Below are 14,196 nucleotides of genomic sequence, written 5' to 3' on the forward strand. Positions count from 1 at the left end.
GTGATCTGGCCTTTTAAATGCACATCCCTCCCATTCTTCTGACTTCCTTTATGTTAATAAGAAAGCAAATCCATAGCACTGCAGTGTTCCTCATTTCAGTAGAGGCCATTAATCAAGTTTTGCTGGTTTTGGAATGTGATATTAATATCACTTCAGTGTTTACAGTGCATTCCAAAGTCTTGAAGCAGCAGCTTCTTAAATAACAAGGCAAACAACTTACTGTACACCTGTAAAAGGTAATAACATCAAAGGATTGCTTTAATAAAAATATCCTATAAGGATATTTCTCTAATGTTCTTCTTGATATATTTATATTCAGCTATTACCCCCAGGATCTGATAAAGAATACACTGTATATTGTTCTACAATATTTTGTGGTTTGAATGTGAAGGTTTTATTAACAAAAGTGTGGGATAACCATAGGACCAATTGATTGCAAAGCTACTCAGAAAGCACAAGTACATTGTGATGATTTAAAACACAGCTGGAAAATTCAACCCCACTAAAGCTGCTCCCTTTCTCCCTGTGCCCCTTCCAGTAATGAAGGAACAGGAATAACAATTTACTAAAATCACAATAACCACAGCACTACCAAGAGCAAAAAGCATCTTGAAGAGACCCACAGAAGGGCATTCACCACAGGGAACAAAAGAAATGCCTCCCAAAAATAGTGCTGCCCATGTGGTCTCCAGACAAAAGACAATATAGTGAGGAGAGCCCAAGAAACCAAGACCCAGCAAACCCCCTGGGAGCTTGACCATCCACACTGCTGCCTGCTCTCCAGACCACCATGCCTCAGTTATGTCACACAACTGGAACTTTTGTAATGTGTGTCTGGGAACTGAGAGGCTTTTCTGGTGCTCATGTTATGGAAGATCAAGTGTCTTTGAATTTGGAGTGGAAGGAGAAGATCCCCAATGAACTCAAGTGTATTTTTCATTATGCTGCTTTGAATAGGCATAAAAATACCATATCTTGAACAGGGACATGAAAATTCTTTTGCCTAAAAAAGGCTTTGCTGTGAGTGTGGTTTAGATAAGCACCCTTCATAATTTCAGTGGTCTGGGGGATCTGGTGGCTTGCTAGATCAGTTTAGTATTACTCATTTAGCCCCCAAGTTATTATTTTATTTTATTTTGAGCCGGCCCACTGCTTGGGCCTGAGCAGTGAGACTTTATGGTTGGCATGGGTATGCTCCCCGTGAAGGCAGGATAAGGTGAGATGTGTCTGGGGGTTTCCAGTGATGGACCTGGTGCTGTGAATGGACCACAAGTAAGCTGCCTTTGGCTGAACTTCAGAGCTCAGTGAATGAGTTTCTTTTAACAGGGAAGCAGGCAAAGAAAGCCTAGAACTAGACAGATCAAAAACAAATCCCAAAATGTTTATGTTCTCCACAAAATACCATAATGCTTTCAGGAACACAACAGGATGTGTGAAATACTTTACTACATAAGCTTTTAGTAATAATGTGTTAAGTTTTGATTTATTTAAAAATGAACACATAATTGTTTGATCTGTAGAAGTTCCTGCTTTTAAAATTAATTTATCACTGAAAAATCAGACCTTCTTGAGCCATTCTAAACAACTGCTTACTTTCCTATTTGATTAAAATATTGTGGCCAGTTTTCAGGTTTCTTCTCTTAATCATACCCAACTCAATTCTCACAACTTGATGTTCATCATTGGAAGCATTCACTGACAGATTCAGGTCTTCTCAGGCTGAATTAAATGTAGGAGTGATGCTCGTTTCCAGTCTGAATGACTTCCTCCTTTCTCTCTGTCTAAGAGATTCTGCTCAGTAATGCTGATCAGCAACTTGGACAGCAAATCAAGCAGAACTCTTGCAGACCTTGTGTACACAGAAGCTGTTGAGCAACATCACATAAGTTCCTTCTCTCTCTGCCACTTGTCTGCCTCTCTGTTAAGATGGTGGTTTGTATTGGCTGCAGGCCTCCAGCCCCAAAATGTTTGCCAGGGGACAGAACATGCCAGAGTCAATGGCCCAGCAGAGAGCTGTGCATTAAGACAGCAGATAAGTTCATTATAGCTAAGGCCCAGGAGGCACACATCCCTGAGTTCTTGTGTTGTGTGGAAAGGAGGACAGGATGCTTTCCCTTGGAGGTTTTATGTGGTGGCTCAGATCTCCAGGTCAACATCTGGGAGCTGGCACACTGCCAGCCCTGTGAGCAAAGTGGCCGAGCGTGTCCCGGGAGAACTGACCCCTGCAGAGTTCCAACACCCCTGCTCCTTTCTTCACTTTGTCCCAGTTTGCCTGTGATCACATGCCTCCACTGAATCTTTGCTCATATTTTATCACTCTCTTTCAGTCTCTTTTCTCACAGATGGATTCGCTTGCATTTTTCCTGGCTAAAAATCTTTTTTTTTTTTCTGCCAATATCAAAGCCTTCCTTTTCTCTCCACTCTGTTCTCAAGAACTTTACTGTTACTAAGAATTTGACCAATATGCACAGATAAATAAGTATTTTTGTGTTTCAAAACTAATTGCTCCTCCTTGTAGTTTAAAATGGTTTTGTTTGAGCCTGTTCATGGTCGGAAAATAAGCATGTGTAGTGGTTAGGATGTAAAACAACTCATGGCATTTATACATGTTTTTGTGTTGGCTGTTACTTTGAGATGTCCTTATTGTGGGTATAGTTTTTCAAGTCTGCTCTTAAAAAAACAGCTTTTCTCTTTCTCTGCCACTGTGAGATACTCACTACCGACACTTAAACAATAATCTTGGTGAAAACAAATGTCAACTTGCTGTTGCTACTGTTACTTTATTTTGTCAGTAATGCAACTGAGACAAATCACTGAAATTTCTCTGTGTTAAGAAATGACCTTACTGTAAAAGCTAACTATCCCTGTTTGACAACATACATAAGAATAATAATCTTTACTGTAGATTAGTTTTTTAAAAAATTCTTTATTTCATGCAGTAGGTTTGACCTCTAAGCTAAAAGAGAAGAGGTCTTTGAGACCTCAATACACATTCACTGCTGAACCTTAGATCTCAGCAAACAGGAAAAATAAAGACTTAATGCATCAGGCCTGCAAGATAGACAGACCCTCTATGCATTACATCTCTTTTAACCAGATGTGAATTGTATTATAGCCAGAATAAAGGTTGTGTGTGCTAGAGGCTAATCTCTTGAATCAGTAAGCAAATTTTTTATTATTCTTCAGGCTCTTATACTGCAGAAACCTGCTGCAATTCAAGAGTGTCAGTAGACAAGCTGATGCTGACAAAGTAAATATTGCAAAAAACCTCTTTATAGGAAGAATCATAGACTGATGTGTCTGAGCACATTATTTCTATTTAGAAGATTTCAAGGGTTGTATCAGTGCACTTTACTACAGATAACTGAAATTAATATTATTGGGTTTTGTTTTGTTAGTGCAAACATTACTGTGTCTACACATACACATTTACTACGTGTTGAAATGATTTTACTATTTTGGCTTGCAATAAGAAAAATAAGTTTTTTACTCTTTTTTTCCTCTTTTATTCATGTTCTACTGAATGTTATGTACATAAATATTGTGGCAAAGATTCAAACCCAGTTTTTAAAAAGTAATTAAAGCAGCCTGCATAGGAAAAAAAAATCATAATGTCTCTTCCACATCTCAAATGGCATTTAATGATAAAATGAAACTAAAGATAATCACCACTTGGTCTCCTGGTTTTGTTTTATGAGCAATGGCTGTTGGAGACACTGAATTTCAGCAGCAGGCTCAGCCCCTCAGTTTTTTGGTGTTTGGTGTTTTTTTTCTGTTTTGTTTTTTTGTTTTTTGGGTTTTTTTTGCTTCTAGGTCTGTGGTTTTTTTGTCCACTTCTTACTTATCATGCCTTTCATCACATCTTAAGAGATACTAAGTCCCAGTTAAAAGCTACGTATTATACTAGACTCTGAAGTGCTGAATGCTAGGTGCTGTGAAAGCCAGCTGTGGATCCAGCTGTGGTTAATGAAGGGTATTCTCAGGCCTCTGAAAATGAGCAGGGAAGGAATGCAACTGGGACAACTTTGAGCCAATCTTCTGCAGGTTTTCTGCCCTATTCTGTCCATGTCCAAGTTGGTTATGATTCAGGTGGTTATGTTTTATGTTAAAATGTAACATTTTACAGAGAGCTCTCTTATTTCCATGTGCTTTAAAGCTGTACTGTAGTATAGCCCCCTGGGAGCTCTTTCACAAACAGTTTGAAAATCCATGCAATGGAGTTAGCGAGATGTAACCTTGTCATGTGTCCCAAGGTAATATGTTCTGGATGGTTAATCAAATCCTTCAGTTAAAACAGGGATTGGAGTGACTCACTTCTTTTGTGTCCTTGGAGCATATTTGGAAAATTGGTGCTCAAAAGACTTATGAGGTTGTTAAAAGATGCTCCTCTGGGGAGGACAGCGTGCCTTGATGCACACTCTTGTCTAACAAGCTAACTCAGGTCCATTTACAGCATCAGAAGTGGACTGCAGAGAAACTTCTTTTGACTATTCAGTTGTCATCTGGTGAAAGTGGTTTGTCTTTGTGAACATTCCACTATGATGCTGTGGTATGCATCTGTTATTTTTTCACAAGTCACTTTTAATGCTTTTGTCTTGATTTTGTGACATGAAACAGGCATGAAGTGGGAGATAAAGGCAGGGGCTGAGAGACAGCAGTGCTTGTTTAGCTGCCTTCCTCACTACATCCTGACAGAGTTGTCTCTAATCCTTATTTATATTTGCTGCACTGGAGTTACATTTATTCATGCTTTTTTCCTTTGTTCACCCTTATTTGGTTTTCTTTTTCAGGCAGTTACTCTGCTTTATTGTTCTTGTGTGCACAATACCACAGTAGTTATATTTATGAAAGATTTTAGCCAAACAAACTAGCTTGGCCTATGTTCCACAGGGAATCATTAAAGTTCTTGTTATTCTTACTATTCATGTTAATGCTTTGAATTTTAATTACTTACACATGCAGATAAATAGTACACATTCTTTATACTTGTAAAACAGGTTCTGTAAATTCTGTAAAATCACTTCTGTTTCATCTAATATTTGTTTTATAAGGTTTTCAAAAGGAGCAAATTCTGAGGATTCTGCTGGATTAAAATTCACACTGACAGCCCTGGTGGTTTTTTTCCATGCTAGATTTAACTTTTATAGTGTTTTGTACATAACTTTTGTTCTGTTAAAAAACATAACCTTTTGCCATATGCACATATCAGGCCCCTGTTTAGTGAAACCCACACTTTTAGAAAGTGAATCTCACTTGTGATCTCTTTTTGAATTTTAAACACGCAGGAACAAACTTGAAGAGCTTGAGCATTGATAGAGCAGACAGAACACCTACTGAGGCAGGACCCATGGCACAAATAATAATACAACTATTGAGACCTAGGTAAGATCTTACTGCAGGATCAGCAAGATGTGATTTCAGTGGAGTTCACAGAGTGGTGTGGATGTACCAGAGTGGGAAGAACACTGCTCTCCCCAAGGAGCCTTGGGAAACATCACCATTAGCAGTGGCTACTTCAGAGGGAGATGTGTTCTTTGGAACTTTCTGAAAGGCAGCTTCTTCCATAGATAACATGGCTATGGACTGCCTGGTTAATTGGTATGGTGCAGTTAATTCTAGTGCAATAATGATGCTTTCATCTGTCTGACTTCCTAAACCCACAGCAGTGCAGGATGAGTTGCAATATTTTTACATGGGAAAAGAAGGGTTCTTGACACCTAAGATAGTGCTAAGAAATAACAAAATTATTTCTTAATATCACAAGCAATTTGATTGTTAAGTAAATTATTTCAGGTGCAGAATAAACCACAAAACATTAATTTTTTTTCAATTCTTGAGAGCTGCTGTTTCAAATGCCTCGATAGCTGTGGATTAGGAAGGAGCTCTAACAGACTTAAAGGGTAAAAATCCCATATTAGGAATTTAAACAAGGGTAATTTTGGTTTTCCTCTCACAGAGAACATTTTTACTTCTGACAAAGATTTTGAAAAGTTCAATGATGCTTGTACCTTGTGCTTTAACTTTGATAGGAAAAATTGTTTATATTCTCCTCTCCCTCAGCTTGGGTTTATTTTGAATTGTAGATGATAAGATGTTCAAAGACAGAGATCATAGATTTTCCTTGGGTTCCTGTAACAAACCATGTTTTCCTTAAAGTAATGAAATTTATTTCTACTTCCAAATTAATTTGTGAACACATTTAATTCTCTAGAGTATTTACAAGAAAAAGAAAACCTTAACTCCCTAATGATATTAAAAAAACAAACAAAAGAAGCCATTTTCATGTGGTCTTGCAAACCATCACACAAACCAAGATCTTAAAAATTTTTGTAGTATTGAAATTAAAATCTTATTTTTTTTTTTGCAAGAAAAGAAGTCAGAGAAAACAATGCTCAGTTTTCACTGGAGGGTAGTATCACTTTTCCTTAGGTTTACAGTGGGCTGGTTGTGCTCAGATGAACAGTTAGTACATCATAATTCATATAACAAGGCTAACAGGAGTTCCAGCCTTTGTTGTATTAAAACCTCTGGAGACAGGAAGGCAGCTTACATACTTTAATATTCTCTGGCTTGGTGCCCTGATTTAAAATATTCGTACACCACTTTTTACACTAACTTTGGATTGGCTGTGTTCAAAATAATGGTATGCAAGTTGTGGTAATTAACAAAGATTTAGAATATATGTAATGTTTTCCATCCCAAGATCCCAGAGCAGTTCAATACGTAATTTCCTTATAATCTTTCTGAAAATGCATCTTAGATTTTAAATCTATATCAAGACAGATTATAACTGTTAGTAGAGAGGGTTACTGGTATTTTTTATTCTTTCTTAATTCTCTGTTACACATTTGGTTTATCTGCTTTGAAGATGGAATGCGAAAGCCAAGCGGAATTACAGCCAGGGTGAATTTGGCTGGGTACTGGCAGCCACTGTATGTGCTATTTAAATTATTTATATACTCCTTTGGGAGACTTTCTTCACTTCTGTCAATCATAAAAGAAAAAAAAAAACTACAGACAATGAATACCTTGTGGTTAGGTCTTTTGGAGGAAAGGTACAAAGAAATCATTGCATATTTTTTTCTTTTGTTATCTCTGCCTTCCTAGAGATCTTGGTGATCAGTAAGATAAGAATTGTTTTTCCAGCTATTACGTAAGAATTAATTCTTCATCTATTGGATGGTGTGAGGTTCAATATCCTCAGGTTTATTTATGAGGATCTCAGCATAAGCACAAAAGAAAAAGGAAAATACAATTAGCAATTCAGGCTAACAAAGATAAGTGCTAGGGCAAATCTAATGTCATTGCTGCAAATTTTTGGCTAGTTAGGCCAAATTTTTCAGTTTTCCTACTGGGAGCTGTGGATCTTTCCGAGTATTATATTCCTGTCTTTAGAATTTGTAGGGGAATGAAGTTTACCAAAATGTTCCTCAGTTTTTTGCCTACAGAAAGAGTATCTCCTGGCAACAAGGCTTATGCTCAGAGCTGTATCTTTGCTCTGACCACCCTGTGCAGCCCTGCTGGCCCATGGCTGAGCAGCCAGCAGGCTGAGGTGGGGTCTGCTCTCAGCTCCTTGGTTTGTCCTTTTTGCCCAGACCAAGGGTGTTGCTGCCTGGCTGACCTGTGCTTCTTTCCCTTCTTGGGCTGCAGAGCCATCACAGCAGGACTGTCCCCTGCCCCAGCACCTGCAGCCCTGCCTCTGCATGTCCCTGGCATCAGCCACACGCCCTTTGCAGGGCACTGCCCGGACAGCAGGCTCCAGGTCAGCCAGAACATCGCTCTCAAACCATTCCTTCCTTTTTTTGTTGCTGTGGAAAGGAGAAGAGGATGGGTGGAAGATGCTAAATCCTGATGCTCAAAAACTTGAGACAGCATCTTGGCTGTGCTTAGTGTGAAGGGGAGCAGAGCCCAGTGCTGCAGAAGGCTGCAAGGACTGACCTCACCCTCAGGGCTGCTTTCCCTGGACTGCCTTGGGCTTTGAATGTGTGCATGTTTGCAGGGTTTGTTTTCTTTACAGTGGCATTATTGATAACTAAAACTCTCTTTTCATCAGACTCCAGACCCAGAGTAGTGCTGGCTGTGATTTAATGCTTTTTTCCCTCACTGGCAGTCCCTGCAGTTGGCTCCTGGTATGTAGCTGTGGCAGGACTTGGAGTCCAGCAGCCTTAGGATGGATTCCAGCTCTCTCTTGTCTGAACTGGGAAGTATCCTAATTCCAGCTTGCTTTTCCTGTGATGTTTTTCATTATTGTTTCCACATTATGAGGAAGAAATGATATTCAGACTATAGTTTTTTGCACAGACAGATGGCCAGTGACTGAGCCTAATGAAGAGAGTAAGTTGGATCATGGTGCTAATGTCAAAGAGGGGATTACTGGAAGTCTGTCTTGTACAAACTGAGAATGCAACAAACATAAATTGTAACCAAACTATATTGCCATGTGGCTTTCTTATTTAATTTGTTCCATCTTCACTAACATTTTTGCAATTGTGCTTGTTAATGAAAGGTAAATCAGTGTCATTCATGTGTAAGCATGTGCCCTTGTCAAAAAATAGCTTTAAAATCTTCTCTCCTAGCTCTGCCCATATGTGCATTTTAGTATTTCTCTTCCCAGATCTCAAATTTTCTCCTTCTTTTTTTTTTCCAAAGTGAATTGAATAAATTTTATTATTTTTTTTTAATTCGTGTTGTACTTGAAAAACTTTTGACAAATGTTGCCATGCCTAAGGATTTCTCTGACTGACTGGTGAACTGAGAACACTTAATTGAACTTTGCTGTCTGTCTGCTCTTGGGAGATTATGGTTGTGCATGCGTCCCCAAGCCTGGCAGTTGGCCTAATTTAGGTTTAGGACCCATTGTATCTCTAGAGGCATTCAGGGCTGGCATTTGGCCAGGCCTATTTTAATTGCAGCTTCTCTCAGGCTCCTTCCTGGAGTTTTGCTTTTCTCTCTCCCCTTCCCTTCAGCTGTGTGGCTGGAGAGGGTGTAGAAGAGCAAACGGCTCACAAAGACTCAGATCCTGGAAGGCTCGCACAGCCAAACCCTTTGGTGCAGACTAGCCACCCATGAACTCATCCCCCTGGGTAAATCATCCCCTTGGCACTCAGTGGATCCATTTTTTTGGACTGTAGATGCTAACAGGAGTGAGCTGAAAAATCAAGAAGGAAAATATAGTTTTTACCCCATCTGTTCTGTGAACAGAAATCCCTGCCTATGAGAAAGATTTTTGTTTACAAAATTATGGCCTGCGGTCAGGCTTAGGTTCCTGAGTGGGTTGTGTAAATCAGACTGTGCATTTTACTTACAATTTTCTTTGTCAGAAGTTGAATCTAGAGCCAGTCTACTTACTGCTGTTTTTTGATTTGCAGTATGCGAATGCTTCATCAGACAACAAATTTAGGGGAAAAAATCATTATGTTTCTAATGTCTCAAATGTTTTAAAGAACAAGAAGACTCTTGCTTGTCAGTTATTTCTTCACTTTCATGTTATCCTTCATAACTCACTTGCCATCTAACTATAGTTTTTCTTCCATTTGCCTTTTATAGCAAGACGAGAAAGAAGCCTTTGTGTAACTGAGCTGTAACCTTGCAGATAGGTTATCTGCTTCACTGCTAGTGTGTAGGGTGATGTGGGACCAGTAAGTTCATTTTCCCCCTACCTTTTTCTTCTGCTATAAAACTTTCATTCTGACAAATTCTGCTGGTACACTCCTGTGTAAGATGTAAGCAGATGTCAAACACCTTTTCATACGTTTACAATTGAAATACAAAGTAATGAATCTTGGAATCTCGCATTAAAAATATTCAATACCAGAAGATGAATTAAATGAGTTTCAGAGGAACACAGGAACATGGTAAATCCTCTTTTTTGTTTATGCATACATACATACATATACACACATACACACAGAAGAAACTTGGCACCATATTTTAGAAAAACTTGCAGTAGGCTAAATGTTCTGACATTTCTCTCTTTCCTGAAAAAAAAATTAATTCACTCAAAACATTAAATCTAATATCCTATTGATGCTTTATTTGCGAGATTGGTTGCACATCTGGAACAAGGCAGTAAAGAGTTTTTTCCAAAAGGAAACAGCTATTGGAGAAACTGCTCATTTTTCACCACATTTTTTCCCTTCCTATCTGATGTGATCTGTTCTGCAGCACAGCACAGGTGCTCCCAAGCATCTCTTTCAATTGTAAGTATTCACTACTATTTCCAACAGTAGTAAGTGCTCTCAGAAGAAGATCATCGGTTGATAGGTAATGATAGGGGATAGAAGCCAGGGAAAAGCCTTGATAAAGATTGCAATCAGATATCCTGCCAGTGAGAATAAAATTCACTTATGAATTGAAGTCAACAAGACGTTTTGCAGAAAAGTTGCCCGGGAAGAATAATGGGAGAATGTAGCTCACATCATCTGCTGCCACGGTACTGAAAAAGATGGTACTGGCAGAATGAGTAGCTGATATGGGTGACTGACTTTCCTGATCACAAATCTGGTTTGTGGTGATCAAATTCAACTGCATCTGATGTTGCTATTGAAATATCTGAAAAAAATTAACACTGAAAAGTGCATGAACAAAGCACACGAGCCTTAATGTTTGCCAGAAGAAACTGCTGTGATCGATCCATAAAGGAACCTTTCTTCTTGAAAGCTCTCATACCTTCCATGGTTTGCCAGCCTCCTGTAACCAGTTCTCTGGAAAACACAGCTTTAAGATGGTCTCACCCTCTGAATTTTTATTCTAAACACCCTCCATACTGTGTCTGCTCATTACATCCGAATGCAGATGAGAGTTTCTGCATTTCAGCACAGGATGTTGCAGCTGAGCTTCCCAAGTTAAGCAGTGCTAAGGGATGGAGCCTCTGAGTCTCACCTTGTTTGACAGCTACTGTCACACAGAAGTTTCACAAAGGCCCATGTTGTTTAAAGGAAAGACACATAATATTTAAAGGAAATAGAAGAAGAATTGAAATATCCTGTTCTTCTCTCTTGGATATGCAGGTGCTCATTTATTTCTTCTTTATCTTAATAACAGTAAGAATAATGAAGAGCTTTACTCTTTTTTTGCATCTTTTACTTTACATGTTTTTGACACCGTGGTCTGCTTTTTTTTTTTTTTTTGTCAACTGTGAGGATTTAATTTCATCTTTTCCTTGCTGAAAATTTGCAACATTTTGTAAATTTGTCTTCTTTCAGGACTATCTCCAATACTCTTGTTCCAGTGTTCTTTTCTATTAAAAATATTTTTTCCAGATGATGTCTATGTCAACTTAATTCTGAGTCAGCAACAATATTTGCCTGCCTTTTTTAACTTTTTTGTTCTAAAATTATTTTAAATATTTGGGTTAATTTTTCCTTTATCAGAAAAGCTATTTCAGATCCTTAACAAAATGAATAAGTTATAGTAAAAATACTTAAAACAAATTCTTTTTCATTTAATTTAAAAAGAAAACTAAAACTAAATGTCTTAGAAGTCTGATGATTCTAATTTTCAAAATTAAAAACTAAAATCTTTTTGTTGCAACAGAGTATTTTATCACTGCTTTGTCTATTCTGGCTTTACAAGGGCTTTTTAGGTGAAAATCTTTGTACTAATTGGGGAGCAATTATGTACTATGCAGGAAATGTCATCTTGACCTTCTCGAGCCCTGGAAGTGGTTATCCTGAAACATGGGGATTAATATTTCCTGTGTTCCCGTAGTGTGTTTTACAACTTGATATATCACAAGCTCTCAGCAGACATCTGAAATATCAGTACTCCTTATCTGGCAGCTGTGAGTACAAATATTACTTCAGAGCACTAATAACTGAAGAAAGAGCAGAAGTTTAGGGAATGTTACTACTCACCTCTGGTAAAAAAGAGTATTCTCTTCTCTATGGGTATGATTGTGTTATCTCCTTTGCATCGTTTTCAGAGGTACAGTACTCTTACCCTAAATTTCTCTTCATATCAAGGCACCATTTTCTCTGTTTTTATTTTCTTGTCTTTTTCTTCTGTATTAGATTTTTTTTTCAGAGAGATGCAACAGCTGAATATCTTTTCAATACAGCATACAACATTAGTTTATATTTAAAAACTTGTAGTAATTTTACATGGTCTATTAAAGTGCTCATAAATTTCATCTGGTCACTTTAGCATTTATGTGGTTAGGATAATGAAAAGTCAGAGAGGAAATGGTGTGTCATAAGGGAAGGGATAATGTTTTTATATGGCAAAAGTCATTTAACATCTGGTATCACAGAGATTATTCACTCTCCTTACCTGTTTGTCAGTGGCCTTGGAGAATGTGAGATCCTCAGAAATCCATTAAAAAATGCTATTTCACTATCATGAGAAGAGATTGTCCTTTTCCCCATAGCAACTGGGGAAGTCGTCATTTGTCATACGCATGGAAATCATCTGAGAATCAACTCTGGTAATTGCAAATCCATACTGGGTGCCAGGTGGACACCCTTCATTTTTACTGCCAAATACTGAGAGAGATCATTTCAGTAAATAGGATTTAACTAGTCCTTGTTTATTTGTCTGCTTTCCTAGAGCCAGTGCTGACTTGGATGTTCATAACCAGAGTTCTAAAAATTTAAACATAAGATTATTCACTTCAGACAATGAAATTATGTTCTCTTTGATCAGAACTCCAGCTACCCAGGTTCTTTAAAGCAGACTGTCCATAGCACATGCATGCTAGACAGCCCTCAGCTGACTTAAAGAGAAAATCAGGAAAAGATAAGCAAAAGTCTCCTTTTTTTCTTTAAAGAGAAAAGGCTACAGAGAAACATAGTTGTCTCAGACAAAGGAAAGGGTTCTTATTGTGGCTGGTAATAACATTTAGTGAATTACAAATATTGTTTAATGAACTGACAGATGTTCACAAAAAACCCCTTGTATGATAGAAGTGTAAGCCTTATTATGAACACATATAGAGAGAGACAGCATTGCAGGGTGGCTAAAGAACAAACTGAATTCAGGACCTAAAGCAGAAGTAGAACAGGACACAGAAGGAAAATCTAGCCCTTGAAAAATCTCGCTGGGAGGCACTTCACAAAAAATACCTCAATTTGAAGGTCCCTGCAAATGAATGCTTGCCTCAGATAAAGTACTGGCCAGGATTCCATCAATTTTGCTCTCTGAGCTGTACAGACAAAACATGGGAGACTGACAACTTAACTTCCACTTTTCCCAAGCCTCTCTTTCTTTTTCATCCTAGCAATTGTTGCTGTTTGTGTAGCTGGGTCAGGTAGGTTAATCCCATTAATTCCTGTATTCTCTCATATAAAATTTATGGGAAACATGTCCATTTGATGCGAAGAAATTCCGAGTGTCATGTTTATGTTGAAGTCCATAAAATTGCTTGTCCAATAGGTTCAGCTAACTACGTCCCATGTGTGCCCTACAGAAACAGAAAATTTCAAACATTAGTATTTGTTGAATTATATACTTATATATAAAACATGTAGGTATGCATTTCTATGCTTACATTCAGGGTATTGAATAAAATAAAATTTGTTCAATACAAGATCAGTTTGTCTTGTCTTTGCTCTTATTGAAAGAAAGTGATTATTTGGTTATAAAGTCTATAAAAAACACTCTCACCCAGAAATAAACAGGTCTTTAGTAGTGTTATCACATGGTTTTAAAATAATATTTGTCAATTATGAGGCAATGGCTAGTGATGATCTCTATGAATGAATTTCAGTGCTGTCTATTCACCTCTGGACCCACACTGGAGTCTGTCTCTTTCCTCTCCCTTTCTTACCTTAGCATGACTTTAATAAAGAATGCTATCAAACCCCTTTTCCTACTCTTCTGGAGAGCATTAAAATGGCTCTGCTGCATTCACCACTGTGTTTCTGCTTTACAGAGGGTAACCTATTTTGTGATTCTCAATAATATGTCCATTTCTTTTAACTTCTCAGGATCTTCCTGTTAATATAAGGATGCTTTTTTTACACTGACAACACTTACTTATTTAGTCCAGTTAAACATGATCCTTGTATTGAACATGCCATCTATCTGAGTAGATTACTCTTCATAATTAAAAAGATCCTTTCCAAAGGATCTCGGGTCTTCCCATCAGCTGTGCCAATGTAAGGGTCAAAGACTCTTCAGAATAAGTGTTTAATGTCAATTTTCCCCTAGGAATCATATTAAAAAAAGTCCGAGATTTGGTAATCCTTGAGCCTTCTA

This window comes from Cinclus cinclus, chromosome 6, assembly GCF_963662255.1.
Source record: "Cinclus cinclus chromosome 6, bCinCin1.1, whole genome shotgun sequence".
Classification (NCBI taxonomy): domain Eukaryota; kingdom Metazoa; phylum Chordata; class Aves; order Passeriformes; family Cinclidae; genus Cinclus; species Cinclus cinclus.